This window comes from Hypanus sabinus, chromosome 10, assembly GCF_030144855.1.
Source record: "Hypanus sabinus isolate sHypSab1 chromosome 10, sHypSab1.hap1, whole genome shotgun sequence".
NCBI classification, from domain to species: Eukaryota; Metazoa; Chordata; class Chondrichthyes; order Myliobatiformes; family Dasyatidae; genus Hypanus; species Hypanus sabinus.
The window spans coordinates 119,925,470-119,945,266 of NC_082715.1; positions in this window are offsets into that span (position 1 = coordinate 119,925,470).

Below are 19,797 nucleotides of genomic sequence, written 5' to 3' on the forward strand. Positions count from 1 at the left end.
TGTGGGAACACTGGGAGTACTCCTGTCTTCTTGATAACTGCATTTGCACAGTTCATCGAGCTGCAGCTCCTTAGAAGCCAAGTTAAGGAACTGAAGTTACAGCTTGATGACCTATAGCTCATATGAGAGAATGAGGAGGTGATAGATTGGAGATACAGGGAGGTAGTCACCCCTACTTTGCAGGAGGCTCGTTCCTGTGTGACTGTCAGAAGAGAGAAAGGCAATAGGCAGCCACTGCAGAGTACCCCTGTGGCCAGCTGTTCCCCTCAAAAACAAGTATACCGCTTTGCATACTGCTGGCGAGATGACCCGCCAGGGAGAAACCACAGCGAGCAGGTCACTGGTACTGAGTTTACCTCTGTGGCTCGGAAGTGAAGGAGGGAGAAGAGGAGTGCAGTAGTGATAGGGGATTCAATAGTTAGAGCAGCAAACAGGAGATTCGGATGATGTGATCAAGGCACTGGATGTTATTTTGCTTCTCGGGTCCCAGGGTCACAGAGGTCTGGGATCAGGTGCACAGCTTTCTACAGGAGGAAGCTGAGCAACCAGAAGTTGTGGTACATATTGGTACCAATGACACAGGTGGGAAAAGGGAGGAGGTCCTGAAGAGAGAATACATGGAGTTAGGCAGTAAGTTGAAAAGCAGGACCTTTGGGAAAGTAATTTCTAGATTGCCAGTGAAGGTAAGAACTGGATGATTTGGCAGATGAATGTGTGGCTGGGAGATTAGTGCAAGGAGAAGGGTTTCAGATTTCTGGATCATTGGGCTCTCTTCTAGGGAATTTATCATGGGTTACATCTGAACCTGGGGAGGACCAACATTCTTGCAGACTGGTTTGCTAGAGTTTTTGGGGAGAGTTTAAAATAATTTGGCAGGACGATGGGAATCAGAATGATAGTGCTCAGATAGGACAGTTGGTATACAAGTACCGTAGATACAGTGTGTAGTGAGACTGTGAGAAAGGACAGGAAGATGATAGGGCAAAATTGCAGTCAGTGGGATAAGTTGAAGTATAACATGGGGCAAAATCAAAAAGGGTTTAAGGTTTTATATTTTTAATGCACGTGGAATACGTGGCAAAAGGTAGATGATCATGCAGCACAGTTAGAGACTGGCTGGTATGAGATGATGGGCATCACTGAGTCATGGCTGAAAGAAGATCATAGCTGGGAACATAATATCCAAGGACACACATTGTGTCAAACGGACAGGCAGGTATACAGATGGGTTGGGATGGTCCTGTTGATCAAAAATCAAATCCTTGGAAAGATGTGAGCAACACACACAGAATGCTGGAGTTGCTCAGCAGGTCAGGCAGCATCTATGGAAAAAAGTACAGTCGACGTTTCGAGCCGAGACCCTTTGGCAGGACTGGAGAAGAAAAGCTGAGCAAGTAGATTTGAAAGGTGGGGGAGGGGAAAGAGAAACAACAGGTGATAGGTGAAACTTGGAGGGGGAGGGATGAAGCAAAGACCTAGGAAGTTGATTGATGAAAGAGACAGAAGGCCATGAAAGAAAGAAAAAAAGGAGCACCAGAGGGAAGCGAAGGGTGGGCAAACAGATAACATGAGAAAGGAACAAGGGATGGGAAGTGGTGAAGGTGGGGGGAGGCATTACTGGAAGTCTGAGAAATCGATGTTCATACCATCAGATTGGAGACTACCCAAACAGAATATAAGGTGTTGTTCCTCCAGCCTAAGTGTGGCCTTATCCTGACAGTGGAGGAGGCCATGGATGGTCATATAAGAATGGGAATGGAAAGTGGAATTAAAATGGGTGGCCATTAGAAAAATTTCATAGTTTTGGAGATGTTGAATCCTTGTGGATAGAGTTAAGGAACTACAGCAGTAAAAAGACCCTGATGGGGTCTATATACAAGCCTCTGAATAGTGGCCAGAATGTAGGATGCAAATTACAATGAGAGATGTAAAATGGCAATGTTACAATAGTCACAGGGGATTTGAAAATGCAGGTAGATTAGGAAAATAAGGTTGATGCTGGATCCCAAGGAATTTAATTTACAGAATGACTTTGAGATGGCTTTTTAGAGCAGTTTGTGGTTGAGCCCTCTAGGGAAAAGGCAATTCTGGATTGGGCGTTGCTTAATGAATCAGATTTGATTAAGGAGCTTAAGTTAAAGGAACCTTAGAAGATAGTGATCAAAATATGATAGAAATCACCCTGCTGTTTGATAGGGAGAAGATGAAGTCTGATGTATCAGTATTAGAGTGGAGTAAAGGGATGATGGCAGAACAGCAATGGCAGCAGATTCTGGGGGAAATTCGGAAAGTACAGGAGAAATACATTCCAAAGATGAAGGCATATTATAAAGGGAGGATGAGGCAACCATGCTGACAAGGGACATTAAAGATCCTAAAGGCATCAAAGACAGAGCATATAACATGGAAAAGATTAAAGGATTGAGAAGCTTTTGAGAAACAAAAGAAGGAAACTCAAAAAGCCATAAGTAGAATAAAGATGAAATAAGCTAGCCAGTATAAAAATGTCACCAAAAGATTTTTTTAAGATATGGAAAGCGTAAAAGAGAAGTGAGAGTGGATACTGGATTGCTGGAATATGAAGCTGGAGTGGTAGTATTGGGGGACAAAGAAATGGAGGATGAAGTTAATAAGTTCTTTCTATTGTTCTCCACTGAGGAAAACACCAGCAGAATGCCCCAACTTCAAAAGTGTCACGGGGTAGAAGTGAGTGTAGTTGCTATTTCTATGGAAGCTGAAAAGTCACCAGGACGAGATGGACAACACCCGAAGGTTCTGAAAGTAGTACCTTAAGAGTTTGTGGAGGCATTAGTAATGATCTTTCAAGAACCACTAGATTCTGGATTGGTTCCAGAGGACTGGAAGATTGCAAATATCATGCTTCTCTTTAAGAAGTGAGGGAGGCAAAAGAAAAGGAATTGTAAGCCAGGTAGTCTGACCTCATTGGGTGGGAAGATTTTGGATCCACTATTAAGGTTGAGATTTTGGGGCACATAAGAAACTAGGCAAAAGTCGGCATGGATTCTTCAAGGGGAGGTCTTAACAGGTTACTTTTTTAAATTCTTTGAGAAAGTAACAGGCTGTGATGTTGTGTATTTGGATTTTCAGAAGACCTTTGACAAAGTGCTGCACATGAGGCTGCTTAACAAGATTAGAGTCCACGGTATTGCAGAAAAGATACTACCATGGATAGAAGATTGGCTGCTTGGCAGGAGGCAAAGAGTGGATATATAGAGGTCCTTTTCAGATTGGCTACCAGTGACTATGGTAGTCCTCAGGGGTTAGAGTTTGGATCACTTCTTTTAACATTGCATGTCAATGATTTGGATGTTTGATCTGACGGCTTTGTAGCCACATTTGTGGATGATATGAAGATGGATGGAGGGGCAGGTTGAGGAAGCAGGGAGTCTGCAGAAGGATTTAGATTGATTGGGAGAATGGGTAAAATAAAGTGGTAGATGGAATATCATGTGGGGAAGTGTATGATCATGCACTTTGGTAGAAGGAATAAAGCTATAGACTATTTTCTAGACAAAGAAATTTCAAAAATCAGAGGAGCAAAGGACTTATGAGTCCTTGTGGAGGATTTTCTAAAAGTTATCTTGCAGGTTCAGTCAATGGTAAAAAGACAAAGGGAATGTTATGAAGAGGTTTAGAGTATGAGAGATGGGATGTAATGCTAAGGCTTTATAAGGCATTGATCAGACTGCACTTGGAGTACTGTGAGTAGTTTTGACAGACAGACAGAAAATTGTGCTGGATTTGGATGAGGTCCAGAAGAGGTTTATGAAAATGATTCTGCAAATGAAAGGGTTAACATATGTGGAGCTCTTGATAGCTTTGAGCATGTACTCACTGGAGCCTAGAGGATTCTCGTTGAAATCTATCAGATATTGAATGCCCAGGGTGGAGTGGATGTGGACGGAATGTTTCCTATAGAGGGGAAGTCTAGGACCAGAGCACATAGCCTCAGAATAGAGGGACGTCTATTTAAAACACCAATGAGGAGGAACTTATTTCACCAGATGGAAGTCAATCTGTGGAGTTCCTTGCCACAGAAAGCTATGGGAGCCAAATCACGGACTATATTTATTGCATATGCGCTGGATTTGACAGTGGATCAAAGGTTACAAAGAGAAAGTAGGAGAATGGGATTGAGAGGAATAAAAATCAGCCATGATGGAATGGTAGAGCAGACTGAAAAGGGCAAATTGCCTCTTTCTGCTCCTATATCTTATGGTTGTATCTCTTTTAAACCGACCTCCTTACCTTCAATGCATTGGAGATCTTGACCCTGGGAAAAGGATACCAGTTTTCCACCTTATGTATGCCTGCCATAATTTTGTAAAGTGCTATCAGGTCTCTCCTCGGCCTCTGCCACTCCAGGAAAAAAAAACAATTCAAACCTCTGCTTATATCACATGCCCTCTGATCCAGGCACCATCTGTGTAATCCTCTTCTGTATTCTCCTCAAAACTTCCACATCCTTCCTATAATGGAATAACCAACACTGAATGCAATAAAATAAGAAGCGAGGAGAAATTTATTAGAAGGTGGATGTCATGACCTCGCTGAGAATAATATTGAAGTAATGTCCGCAGTTCTGGTCACCTTACCCTAGGAAGGATGTCATTAAGCTAGAGAGGGTGCAGAAGAAGAGGATTGTTGAGGATGTTGCGGGACTGGAGGGCTTGAGTTATATGAAGATACTGGATAGGCTGAGACTGTTTTTCTTCGAATGCAGGAGGCTGAGGGTTGACCTATTAAAGATTTCTAAAAACATAAAGGACAGAAATAAGATGAATGGTCACTTCTTTATCTCAGAGTAGGTGTCTAAAATGAGGAGCCAAAGGGTTTAAGGAATTGAAGAGAATCTGAGTGCAACTTTTTTAAACAGAGCTTGGTGGGTATATGGAACGAGCTGTCTGAGGAAGTGGTAGAGGTGGCACAATTACAACTTTTAAAAGACACTTGTTCAGGTGTGTTTCCCCCCCCCCCCTTACAAAGGTAGGGAGTTCCTATGAAACCCTTCTTAAGCCAACATGGCGTTAATTTATATGGCGTTAATTTAATTTATATGGAGCCATTAATTTATATGGGAAAAATTTTCGTAAAAGCGAAAATCCTCTTTGCAATGCAAGAACAGGTTACTAATGTAGGTCTTTTGTAAAAGCGAAGTAGCATAAAGTGAACACTTGTAAAGTGGGTAGCACCTGTATTGGTATATGGTTAGGAAGGATTTAAAGGAATGTGAGCCAAATAGAGGCAAATGGGACTAGCACTTTGGTTGACATGGACAAGTTGAGTCAATGGGTTATTTTCCATATGGTGTTACTCCATGGTCAAATTTCTGCATTGAAAATTTGGTGGATATTTTGAATTCTCTAATCAATTGCTTGTGAAGGCTCAGTTGTTAAATGTAGTCAAGAAGATTGCTACGTTTTTTTTATGTAAGGAATCAAGTAATGTGGAGTTGATTCAGGAAGGTGACACTGTGGCAAAATGTCAGCCATAAACCTATCAATCAGCAGAGTAGAAATTACAGTGTGATGGCTTACCCCCACATTGATCATTGGGAGGTTCTAGTGGTACATTTTCCCTTGTGTTAGATGAGCAGGGTCCATCACTGGGAACACAGGAATATTTCACTTAACCAATTTTTCCTGTCATGTCATTGGTCACTGGCATGGAGATGGTATGGTGGCTATTTCCCTCAGGAGCCTGTGATCCCAGTCACTCTGTGGAAGGTGGCAAATTTCAGGTCAAATCATTGGACAAGTCTTGAATAAGGAACATACATAGTAATTGTAAAGCTGTCAAATTGTCTCAAAAGCACATCTGGTTCACTGATGTCCTTCAGCAAAGGAAATTCAGGCAGAAAATAAAAATTCCAAGAAGTTTCTATTGGAAAGTTTTGCTCCAACACTAGATCCCTTCAGATACTTGCATTTCCCACTGCTCTGAATAGACTAATCCCAACTAACAAGCAGTCCTTCTGGGATTATGCCCCTAGTTGAATTGCAACCATACTATACATGTTATTTCTTAAATCTAAAATCCCTCGAACAAAAGGGGCAATATAACCTTGGCAATCCAATTTAAGATGCAGGTTTGAAACCAGACAATGAGATTTAAAACAGAAGTCAGTACTTATCTAGTTGTTGGGCTCGTGTAGTCTTCTGGGACGTGCCCCTTCTCCAAACTTGAATTTGTGTGCCAATTATTAATTGAATACAAGACATGCTAGATCTTTACTCTGGCTTTTCCAAGCACAGATGATATCTATTATATTATTCTTCCATGACTGTCTGTGTTTAAGGGATAATGTTCCTGCATTAAAACTTTAGTGAGAGAATAATTTGTGTGGTTGTGTTGTGCAGACCAGTATTTGATTTCATGTGTAAGTAGCTACACTATAACTACAAAACCTGCCATTGATCTATCCGTAACTCTATAGCAATGTTATTTTTGTTTGTTTTGTTAAATAAAACAGCCACTAAATCTGCTTGCAAATTTGCATTTTGGTGATATGGTTAAGTAGCAGGTAGCAATACTACCTTACAACTTCAGAGACAAAGGTTCAGTCTTGACCTCTGCTGTTATCTGTGTGGAGTTTGTTTTTTATTTATTATTTCAATAATATTTGAGTGTTATTGTAAACATATTGTTTGATTAAAAATTCTTTGTTTACATAATTATGGGTTATATGTAAAAGTACGTGAATGGCATATATCATTATGCCTCCAAGTCATATATGAGCACGTCACTAAAGTAAAAAGAAGTAGGCACATTTATCCCTGGCTTCTATGTTTTACTTTTGATTAGCTTTTGGAGTTACAAAACATAACGGTGGCATGGGTAAGTTTCAAAACCAACCTATCGAAGCTCAGCTCATGTCTCTTTGGAAGGGGTTGAGTTGAAGGATGGTTGAGTTTTTTTTTAAAAAAGGCATAAAATGAATGAAATTCACAGATTCAAAAAAGAGAGTAGTGGGTGATAATAATTTTTTAAAAAAGCAGAAATAGCTGGGTATATCAGAGAGATGGATGCATTCGATTGCACAACAAATAACTGGGTGATGTGTACTGAATAAGTTTAACAGTATATTGAAGCAAATGATATAGCCAATGAAAAGTGAGTGTCAGTTTTGCTGAATGTAATAGGTGGAAAAGCATGCAGTTTGCTTAGAAGTTTGAATTCTCCCACCAAACCAGTCGAAATGAGCTTTGCTGATATCATTAAAGTAAGATAGTAACATTTAGACCTGAAACCACTGTTGACTGAAGAACACTTTAGGTTTCAAATGTGGAATCAAAAGGACAGGGAGTCTATTTCAGCTTGTGTGGCTGAATTGAAGGAATTGTTAGATTATTGAAGGCATTGATAGATCAGTGATAGGCTTAGTGATGCACTGATTTTTTTTGTGGAGTCTTACAAGAATTTATTGAAAAATGGCTCCTAACTGAAGCACAGCTTACATTTAAGTGAGCAGTTGATGTCACTGTGTCAACGGAAGCAACAGCCAGAGACACACTTGAGTTGCAATTAGGATTGAAAGTAAGTGTGAACAAAATTGCAACCTCTAAACAAAAACCTACCTGGCTGAGCAAATCGTTTTACCATTGTAGCAGGGGCTCACATACTCCAGACCAATGCAGGTTTAAAGGTGAGACTTGCAGAAAATGCAACAAAGGACACATACAAAGAGCACATCGGGCTGACAAAATTAAATGGACTGCACAGGGAGGAGAAAAAGACAAAAAGTCAAGTGAATTTTCAAAAACAGCAAGAATCTGTATGATGTTAGTGAAAAATCTGATAATGATGACAGTGATACAGGACTGAGTAGCTTTGAGATTTACAGTGTGAAAACTACATGAACCAAATATAGCTTACATCATAGGTGGACAGCGAATTGCTTAAAGTGGAATTGGACACTGATTCAGCTGTTTGAGTTTGTAGGGCATTTCAATGATACTGAACTGAAGCCTGCAGATATCCAACTAAGAACCTAAACTGGAGAAAAGATGACTATTGTGTGAATGACATCCGTAACAGTGAAATACAACAACCAACAGTCATATTGAGTTTGTATGTGGTAAAAACAGTAGGTCCAGCATTGTGGGGCCACGACTGGCTGGGACAACTATAACTTGTTTGGAGATCCATCCACCATTATGCCACGTCCCCTGCAATAAAGCCAACTGGAAGTGAGTTAAGGCACTGGATGATGCCACTGTAGTATTCAAGGATGGAATTAGAAAACTCAAATTTCTCAAGGGTTAAGGGAAAATACTGCACCCAAGTTTTGCAAAGCCTATCCAGTTCCTAATACAATCCGTGATAAAGTAGCCAGTGAGCTAGATCGCATGGACGCTGAAGGAATTCTTTCCAAGGTTGAGTGGAGCCCATAGTCAATGTCAGTGGTCCCAGTAGCCAAGAAGAAGGGGTCTGTCAGAGTCCGTGGAGATTTTGTCACCATTAACACAGTACTGAACGTAGATCAATACCCTCTGCCCAGGATCGAGGATAGCTTTGCAAAATTTTCTGGAGGGTAACAGTACAGCAAAATGGACTTAGCAGAGGCTTATCTACAGATGGAGTTGGAAGAAGACTTCAAAGTATTTCTCACTGTAAACACTCTCAAAGGGTTCTTTTGCTATAATTGCCTTATTTTTTTGGAGTAGCATCTGCACTTGCACTCTGACAGAAAGCTATGGACCAGGTGCAGCAAGGATGTCCAGGCACTCATTGTTACCTGGATGACATCATTGTCACCAGTGAGGGTAATGACGAACATCTCCAAAACAATGTTTAAAAAAAAAACATTATAAGATTATGGTCTCAGAGCTTGACGTGACGAGTGTGAATTCTTTAAACCAAGTGTGACTTACTGTGGTTGGGATACCCAAAGACTTAAGGATGTGTCACAGTTGTGGTGTTTTTTAGGATTTGTCAATCCTATAACAGGTTCCTGCCAAACCTGGTTATTGTGCTCCACTCTTTTAACTCATTACTGCAGATCAGGAAGTTATGGCAATGGACAAAGCAGTGTGAAGTGGCATTCCCAAAGATAAAGGAAATGATGACTTCAGGCACTGTACTCACACATTATAATCCACATTCTCCAATGAAGCTTGCCTGTGATATCTTGCTTTGTGGTATAGGTGCAGATATGTCAAATGTTATGACTGATAAACTGAATGCCCCATAGCCTTTGCATCATGGTCCCTTAACATTGCAGAGAAAAATTATACACAAGTTGACAGAATCCTGAGTCTGGTTTGGGGTTTAAAATGTTACAATACCCTTAATTCTAATCATCAACACTAAAGACCATATTCAACCCACCAAAAGTTGTTCCACTAACAGACAAGTCCAAAGATGGGCTCTGTTTCTTGGAGGACAAAATCTCAAGATCAAATTCAATAGGTCAACTTATCGCGGAAATGCTGATTAATTGTCCCTTTGGGAAAAGGAAATACCTCAAAAATTTACAAAAGCTGACACTCCTCTTGACATATTCTCCCTAATGTAAATCAAAAGTCCTCCTATTACAGCAGCTATGATGATTCAAAGGAAAACCAGAAAAAAAAAACACATTGTCTCAGGTGTCCATGGCCACCTGAATGTGCAGCAGAAATCCCAGGTCTCCTATTCTTACCAGTGCCGGGATGAACTTGCCCTTGATGGGGTTTGCTTAATGTGGGCATTGAGTGTTGTTCTGCCATCCAAGTTGAGAGTTTAAGTGTTGGAGGAGCCGCATGCCTGTCATCTCGGCATGGTCAAAATGAAAGTGTTGTCTTAAAGCTCTGTCTTGGGGCCTGTGATAGATCAGCAGATCAAGCAGCTTCTCGTGCACTGTTTGAGATGTCCAGAAGGCAGGTGTCCAGACTTGTCAGAACCACTTCCTGCAATCCCAGAGTCAACTCCTACAGTCACCATGGAGGAGGGCCCAGAACCTGAGATTAATTCACAGCCACAATCCTCACCTGCCAAGCAGAGTAACCACTGCCCCCCCACCCCCCAGCCCCTACACCACTTGTCAGGAAAGGTGTTATCCCACAAGAATAAGAAATCCTCCACAGCAATTAAAAATTTATGCCTGAGTGGGAGCATCTTAAGTTCTCTGGATGACTATATAGTAGTTGTATTATATAGTATACTGTGCATGTAAGATAATTAGAGAGCTATATGTTGCATATTTGATTTCAGATGCATTCTCTATTGAGTTGGAATTTATAGCTAAGTGGGGAGGAGCGTGTGTATTTAGTATTTCATTAATACCTGAATAATATTATAAATACATTTTTGATTAAGCATTCTCTGTTTGTTTACATAACTCATTATGGGTTAGATGTAAAAGTACATGAATGGCATACGTCATCACACCACCATGTCATTGTGACTGCCTCACTAAAGTAAAACAAAGTAGATATGTTTATCCCCAGCACTTGTGTTTTTCTTTTGATTAGTTTTTGGAGTTACAAAGCATAACAGATTTTGTACATTCTCACTGTGGATTTCCTCCAGGTACTCCAGTTACCTCCCACCTCCCAAAGATGAGCAGGAAGGTAGGCTAGTAGACCACCACAAATGGACATCAGTATCTAGGTAAGTGGTAGAATCTGGGAGGCTTTGCTGGGAATACAATGGTATGAAGGTGGGATTGATGTAGAGCTCTGATATACCTTGTGAAAGAAGAGTTTGTACACCCAGTGTTGAGGTTTCAAATTCCTTGATCCTTGAAATTTGAGTGTATTTTGATACTGTTCAATGGAGATCTATAGTTTGCCACCGGTTATGGTGGCAGATGGAGAAAATGACTATGATATAGATTAAAGAACATGGCAACAGACCCTGCAGCCTATTGGGTTTGCAGCGATTAATGAGCATCCATTTTTACTCCAACCCTACCTGCTCCACTCTGTTCTCCCCACATGCTTATCAAATTCCCCCGTCAAGATTCAACCATTCAGCTACACACCAGGGGCAATTTCCTGTGGCCTATTAACCTACCAACCCGCATGTCTTTGGGATGTGAGAGAAAACTGGAGCAAAGCAAGGGGAAAGCCATGGGGTCACAGGAAGAGTGTGCAAGCTCCATATGGTCAATGGCTGCGGTCAGGATTGAACCCATGTTTGCAGAACTGGGAGGCAGCAGCTCCACCAACTGCGTCACTGCGCCATCAGCTTGTGATGTAATTAAATACTCGACTGACTTGATGGATGTATCACCTTGAGGTGACCACAGAAGTGATGTGGTTAGAGATTACCTCAGCCCATTTTCTGCTGGGCACATCCTTACCCAGAAATGAATCGCTGGCACCAATTATCTTAGTTAAAATGCCATAATGCATGGCATGCACAAAGCATGGGCAATAATCCCTTTTGATCTGAGATGAGGGGGTATTCCTTTAGCCAGATGTTGATAAATCTGTGGAATTCATTGCCACAGAGGGCTGTGGGGGCCAAATTGCCGAGCAGACATGATAAACACCCCGTGTTCATCTCCCATGAGATGCCTATAGCTCAACCAATTTCCTGTGGTGAAGTGGTCCCAGTGCCCTGCAATTATTGATGTTGTTCTGTGAGATGCAGTCAGGATCCAGGCTGCAGTGTAAAGTGGTACAGTTGTGTTGCTTTCATTAAATATTTAATTGATTTAATCTATTGATTGAATTGGTGAGTGTCAACAGGGACATGCCAGATTTCCCAATATGCTAGGCCCAAGGGCGGAGCGAGAGGTTAAATGGGCCTGCTTTTGTCCTTCAAAGATCCTGTAGATGCTGGAAATCCAGAGAAGCACAAAAAAAAAGTGCTGGAGGAACTCAGCAGGTCAGGCAGCGTCCATGGAAAAGAATAAAGTGTTGATGTTTCAGGCAGAGACCCTTCATCGGGACTAGAAAGGAAGGGGGAAGAACTCAGAATAAGAAGGTAGGGGGAGGGGGTCATTCTAGAAGGTGATAGGTAGATCCAGGTGGGTGGAGGGGGAGGGGGTCATTCTAGAAGGTGATAGGTAGATCCAGGTGGGTGGAGGGGGAGGGGGTCATTCTAGAAGGTGATAGGTAGATCCAGGTGGGTGGAGGGGGAGGGGGACATTCTAGAAGGTGATAGGTAGATCCAGGTGGGTGGAGGGGGAGGGGGGCATGTTAGAAGGTGATAGGTAGATCCAGGTGGGTGGAGGGGGAGGGGGGCATGTTAGAAGGTGATAGGTAGATCCAGGTGGGTGGAGGGGGAGGGGGACATTCTAGAAGGTGATAGGTAGATCCAGGTGGGTGGAGGGGGAGGGGGTCATTCTAGAAGGTGATAGGTAGATCCAGGTGGGTGGAGGGGGAGGGGGACATTCTAGAAGGTGATAGGTAGATCCAGGTGGGTGGAGGGGGAGGGGGGCATGTTAGAAGGTGATAGGTAGATCCAGGTGGGTGGAGGGGGAGGGGGACATTCTAGAAGGTGATAGGTAGATCCAGGTGGGTGGAGGGGGAGGGGGACATTCTAGAAGGTGATAGGTAGATCCAGGTGGGTGGAGGGGGAGGGGGGCATGTTAGAAGGTGATAGGTAGATCCAGGTGGGTGGAGGGGGAGGGGGACATTCTAGAAGGTGATAGGTAGATCCAGGTGGGTGGAGGGGGAGGGGGACATGTTAGAAGGTGATAGGTAGATCCAGGTGGGTGGAGGGGAGGAGGACATGTTAGAAGGTGAGGAGAAGATCCAGATGGAAGAGGGAGGGTAATGAAGTAAGAAACTGGCAGGTGATAAGTTGAAAAGGCAAAGGGCTGGAGGCATGATCCCAATGACACGAACATACTGAATTCTCCAACTTCTGGTATTTCTCTTCCCCATTCCCTTTTCTTCATTTCCCCATTCTGGCTTTTTACCCCTTTTCTCCTCCCCCTCCCCTTCAGTGCCCCTCCTGCAATCCTTTCTCTCATGATCCACTCTCCTCTCCTATCAGATTCCTCCTTCTTCAGCCCTTTTCCAACTACCACATCCCAACTTCTTATTTCATCCCCTTCCCTCACCCGAATGGCTTTACCTATCACCTTCCAGTTTGTCGTTTCCCCCCCCCCCCCCCACCCAAACACACACCTTCTTATTCTGAAAACTTCCCCCTTCCTTTTCAGTCATAAAGAAGGGTCTTGGCCCATTTCCACAAATGCTGCCTCACCTGCTGAGTTCCACCAGCATTTTGTGCTTGACTTATAAGGTTTTTTGGTGCAGACTGCAGCTGCTTCAGTCAAAGTGTGCCCTCTCTGGGAATGCCTTATCACTCCCAGCAGGATCTCACAAAATACTAACTAAAAAATCACCCTGAGCCAAACCAATTAAACTAAATTGTAAGAAATTTGAATCTTACCCATCTCCAAAGTGATAGTACCCGTGTGCAAAATGGTCTTGAATTTCTTCCCATTTTATAGTTAGACCTAAAGTTGGAAACCAAACATGAAAGTGATCCTTGTTGAAGAATATGAGGAATAGCCTATGCAGGCAAGGATCGCAACAATCGGGGAAGAAATGCTAGGAGGGGTGGTGGAAGCAGATTCAGTAACACTGGTAAGAAAGGAAACAAGTCAATACTTGGAAGTGAAGTTTTATGGTGTCATGGTACTGAAATTAAAGAAAGCTCATTTTGAAAAATCCAGCAAGCTGTATTGATTAGGATTGCACTACCTCTGAGGATGGTTGGTTGGCATCCATCTGCCTCAAAGGACAATGGGTGATGTTGATCATCGTCACAAGCCTGGGCAGAAGATATGGAGATCCTGAGAGCCCCGTTGTCAAGATCCCCATCTCAGCCTCACCAGTGTAGTTTCAAAGGAAGTTTATGTAGCAATACATTTGACATCAGCTTGGCTGCAGGAGCTGCCGGGAAGACGTTCAATGACATCCAGCCATCTTAGAGGCTCCACTCCGGACTTTCTGTCTGGGCTTGCTCCTGTAGCCTTTGTCTCTCACAGGGCTGCACACAAGGCACTGGGGCTATTGACCCATAGCTGGAGATCTGGTTCACGAGCGCCAAGGCGTGTCTGCGCATCGGCGGGCCTGTGTGCTACCTGTGCAGGGGCCATACATCCAGCCTGTCTTCTGTAGTTCCGTCCGAGTCCGAAAGGAGTTTGTTTTCCGTGTGTTGTCAGCGAGGAGGCTCCACATGAAGCCTGCAGTTTGGAGAGGCTATGTGCTGGCAGTGAGAGACTTACCCATTCAGCAGTGGAAGCTGCAAACGAGAGCGGCAAGCTCTACCCACGACACTCCCACACTAGGTGCATCACAACCACCATGTTGAGGATGGCAAAGTATGGGCATCATTGAAAGTGAGAGAAGGACACAGAAAAGGGGACTAATCTGTTCCTCACTTAATCTTACCACTTTCTCCAGTTCACCACTCTGCATCTTTGTTCCAGGGGAAATAAGCCCAGGCTATCTAATCTCGCCACATAAAATCCTCTAGTCCAGGCAACATCCTGATGGATCTCCTCCACACTCTCTCAAAGGCAAACACCTCCTTACTATGACGTGGCGGCCAGCACTGCACACAATACTCTGTGTGGCCTACCCTCCTATACTCTATGCCCTGACCTATGAAGCCATAAGTCTCCTCCACTACCCTATCTACCTGTGTTTCCACTTTCAGGGAAATGCAGACTAGGACTCTGTCTCTCTGTTCATCAGCATTCCTCAGCACCTTAGCATTGACTGTAATCTTAAGACATGGTTCTGGATGAGTGTGTTTATTTTATTTATTCATCCATGGTGTGATGCATGTCCTTGCATATCCAGTTCCATGCTACATCCCTAATTGTTCCTCTGAAGAGGCAGTCGTGTTAACCACACTTATGGATGTGGAGTTGTAAGAGGGAGGATGGTAGTTTTCCAATCCTGAAAGATATTAATGAAACAGGTGGCTTTTTATTACAATTCTGCTATTTTCTGGTTTCCGTTGCTGAGATCCATTTTATATTCCAGATTTATATAATTACTTGGAATTTAGATTTCCTAGCTGACATGATGGGATTTGAACTTGTCATTACAGACTTATGCACTGTATTAATACAGCTGAGAGACAGACCTTTCGGCCCAATGAGTGCATGCAGACCATTAGGCACCCATTTTACACTTTTCCAGGAAATTTCTTTCCTGGCCTTAGCCAGTATCCAACACAAATCCCTCCTTTTTTTTCCATTGAACTGCTTGAGTACTTTCCAACTGGAGAGTATTTTAACTTTGTCAACTGATGCCAAGCAGAGGAACTTGTTGGAAAGGTTCCATCTATTGACCCCATTTCACATTAAAATCATGGTTGTTTTGTAGATTCTTGTTCGTTGCATTTTTGTCACTCAGATTGTCCATGTGTCATTGTGTAAAGATTAATTAGGTTCACAGAAGCATAAGTAGTGGAAAGCTTCCTTGACGATGATTTAACTGATAAGTTTCAATACTGCTCCAATTTGCTTTCCAGAAGATCCGAGAAAGAATTTTTGTGGTTTCCCTGGATTTATGGTTCAGAGCTTTAGCTGCCAACAGCTGAACTATAATGTGACTGTACCCTCATGTTTTGCAAGATGAGAGTCCAAGCAGGAGCACATTGGAAGAGGCAAGGTGGGAGGTAACAGAGGGTGGATGAGCTGTCAGGGCAGAATAAGGGAAGAGGAAGGCAGGAGAATACACACCAGTCCTCATTGAGGGGTCAGTAATGAAAAGGGTGAACAACTTGAAGTTCTTGGGCATCAACATCTCAGAGAACCTATCCTGGCCCCAGCACATTGTTGCAATCATGAAGAAGGCACGCCAGTGATTGTATTTCATTAGGATCAGGAGATTTGATATGTCGACAAACACTTGATGTGCAGTGGAGAACGTCCTGACTGGTTGTGTTATGGTCTGGTATGGATGCTCCAATGCACAAGATCGAAAGAGGCTGCAAGGTGTTGTAGACTCAACCAGTTCAGTCGTGGCCACAAACCTTCCCATCACTGAGGACATCGTCCATTACCAATGACCCTCAGCATTCAGGACATGCTGCATTCCCATTACTACCATTGGGCTGAATGTACAGAGACACACTCAGTGATTTAGGAACAGTTTCTGCCCTGTTGTCACCAGATTTCTGAATCGTCCAGGAACACCATCTCGTTATTCCTTTTTTGCACTGCTTACTTATTTCGTAGTTTATAGTAATTTTATCTCTTTTCACTAGGCTGCTTCTACAAAACATCGAATTTTATGTCATACAAGTCTGTGATAAAAAAGAATCTTATTCTGATCTTGTATGTGTGAAGGGGAATGATAATACATAGAGTGCTTAAGAAGACTCTTACCTTTGAAGGAATATCTCCCTGGACAATTCAAAAGCCATGTACTTTAATTGTTGATGTTTTCAGTGGAGCTCACCTGGATGTTGCCAGGAAAGGGGTGAAACACGCAAGCCTGGCCTAGGAGGTGAGGTCACTCAGTGAAGGGAGTTTGTTACTTAAACCACCGTTAGGCTCATCTTCTCCCTTTAACGAGGGATGTAATGACATGCTGGGACAGCAAGGATTGCTTCTCCGCTGGGTTGAGGCTAAGTGGAGAGTGATGTACTGTCCTCATCCATATCTCCTCCATTTCCTGGATGTCTGCCCTCAGCCCACCTTCCCGTCACCTTAATAGGGATGGAGTTCCTCTTGTTCTCACCTGCCACCGTAGTCTTCTCCGTTGCCTCCACATTCAGCACATCATGCTCTGCAGCTACCGGCACCTTCAACGGGATCAAACACATTTTTACCTCCCTCCCCTCTGTCCACTTCCTGCAGGGATCTTGTTCTCCGTGATTCCCTTGTCCATTCATCCCCCCCCCCCCCCCACACTGATCTCCCTCCCGGCACTTATCTCTGCAATCGGAAGAAGTACCACACCTTCCCATTCACCTCCTCCCTCAGGGTTCCAAACAGCCCTTCCACAGGTGAGGAAACACTTCACTTGCAAATCTGTTGGGGTCGTCTAATGCTCCTGATGCTGCTCCTCCACACTGGTGAGACCCGACGTGAATCGGGGCGCCACTTTGCTGACCTCCATCCTCAACAGGCAGGCTTTGCTAGTAGCCAACCAGTTCAAATCCCCATTCCCATTCTGACGTGTCAGTCCATGGGGTCCTCGACTGTAACAATGAGTTCGCTCAGCTCGGAGGAGCAACACCTCATATTCCATCTGGGTAGCCTCCAACCTGATGTCATGAACACCAATTTCTCCAACTTCCAGTAATCTCCACCCCACCCCCCTCACTCTTCTTCCATTTCCCACTCTGGCTCTGCTCTTACCCCTTCTCCTCATCTGCCTATCACCTCCCCCCTAGTGACCCTCCTTCCCTTTCTCCCTTCGTCCACTCCCACTCCTTTCAGACTGCTTCCTCTTCAGCTCTTTACCTTTCCCGCCCATCACCTCCCAGTCTCTCACTTCACCCCGCACTGCTCCCCATTCAGCCGGCTGCATTCTAGCTTGTTCTCCTTCTCCCTCCACCGTCTTATTCTGGCTTCTTCCCTTTCCTTTCCAGCAAACGATGAAGGATCTCGGCACAAAAATTCCTTTCCTTAGATGCTGACAGTCAGCATTTTGTGTGTGTTCCTCCAGATTCCTAAAATCTGCAGAATCTCTTGTGTGTGTAATACGCACATTTATACACGGGCACACATGAATGTTCACACACACGCACGCACGCATGTTCTGTTGCAGTGCTGAAGTCACTGGATTTGCATCCAATGTTCTGTAACATTGGTCCATGGCCATCAGCTGAAATCCCACCAGGCTGCTCTACAAATCAAATATAAGGAAATAAATCTGCCTTTTAATTAAAGACACAGTTATGCAGGAGAAAAAGATCTCCCTACATAGCAGAAAGTCTAACATCTGTACCCAGAGCTTTAAATCTAGCCGGTTTAAGATGCCACTTGTGTGGCTGACTGACACTGATCAGCGGTAACAAAACAAAGAGAACTACTACATCTTATTAATAACACTTTATTAATAATGATCGATGCTAACAATAAAGAAGAGGCGAGTGGTGGCAGAGGTGCTGGTACGAAATTGTCGAGGAAGGCAGGAGCGAGTGATGTCGGAGGTGGAGGCGCAGGGAGGGCATGGTCAAGGCAAGCGGAGGTGGGGTCAAAGCAGAGTTGTGGCATCTCCAAGGGCCAGGGAAGTCCAGATGTCTGATTGATACAAGCTGAATTGGAAAGGCCAGGGACCAGTTGAATTGTGACACTGGTGCTCAGATCCCAGAGCAGCCCGAGAGTGCCAAACAACCCAGCGCCAGAAAAGGTCAGAGTGTTCGGATTGGAAGTGAGGCGAGGAGGGCCAGTTCTTCTCATTGCTCCCAATGCTTACTCAACTCCTCACTGAACTGAGGCTGTGGACTGTTCTGGCTGCACTTGGTGTCCTTTATAAAACTTCAGTTCTACAGCTAGTTGCTTACTTCTATTGTTTGCACAATTCGTTTATTCCCCTCCGGTCAAGATGGCGTCTCCTGGGACTGTTGGAGCCTGTGACTTACAGCCTGTAGCTCGATCGAGTGAGCCAGCTCTGTGCTGTTCCCAGGAAAACTCCAGGAAAGAAATGCAAGCAGAAGCTATCATGAGGAGAAGCTCAGAGACAAGATAAGAAGCCATTTCCCCCTGTTTAAAGCATCGAGGAAGATTGACCCTTCGAGGCAAATGTGGAGGCGACCAAGCGGTTCATAGAGAGGCTGGTTTGAGTCGTTTCCCTCGAAGGAGTCATTGGTTTGTGTCACTTCCCCTCGGAGGGCCCCTGGTTCATGTCACTTCCCTCAGAGGGCCCCTGGTTCATGTCACTTCCCTCAGAGAGGCTGCTGGTTCATCTCACTTCTCTTTGAGGAGCCGCTAGTTCATGTTGCTGGGTCCCAATGCACTCGAAGATGCTATCGAAATTCTGAGATTTACGGAATGAACTGGCCTATTTCAGTTCTCGTGTTCTCACCACTCTTTCTTGTTGGCTGGCTGGCGGTTTGGGTAATCTGTTAGTTTTTGTGTGAGGTCTATTTTTCTTTTCACGTGGGGTGTGGAGATTGGTGTGTTTCTTTCAACTACTACGGTTTTCTATATTTTATGGCTATCTGGAGAGGATAATTCTCAGTTGTATTCTGCATTTGTACTTTGGTAATACAATGGACCTTTGAACTTTTTTCTCTCTGAGCATTGGGTCTTTTTTTAAAGTTTCTTTGTTTTGTGGCTGCCTGTCAGGAGATGAATTTCAAGGCTGCATGATGTATACATACTTTGATAATAAATGTTCTTTGAAATTTGGTTTGGCCTTCATATCAGACTCAACAACATGGTTGATTCTTAACTGTCTCAATTCAGAGATGGACAATAAACTACTGGTGAGACTAATGGCAGGGGAACTGTTTGGCCTCGATTATTGTTCAGACTGGACACTCAAGCTGCCTGCTGCAGCTGCCCATGGAGGCGGTGTGAGAGAGAGCTGGCGTCCATGTTGAGTCGGGGGCCTGCTGCTGTGCAGTTTGCTCAGTGGAAGACAAGTGGATCGTATTTGTCTGCAGCTGCACTACTGCATGATGAGGACTACTGCAGGCTTGCAGCCACTTGTCTCTAGGACAACATCCAGAGCACTATCAATCTACAGGACAGTGCACTCGGGGACTTGGGCTATATGATTTTTTTGTAACTGTATGTTTTTCTGCTATTGTAACTCTCTGTCTCTCTGTCCAGAAAAAGGTTGCGATGTTATAAACTACTGAAAGAAGCTTATATACAACATAACACCCTGGCATTGCGCAGAGGGGCCAAAT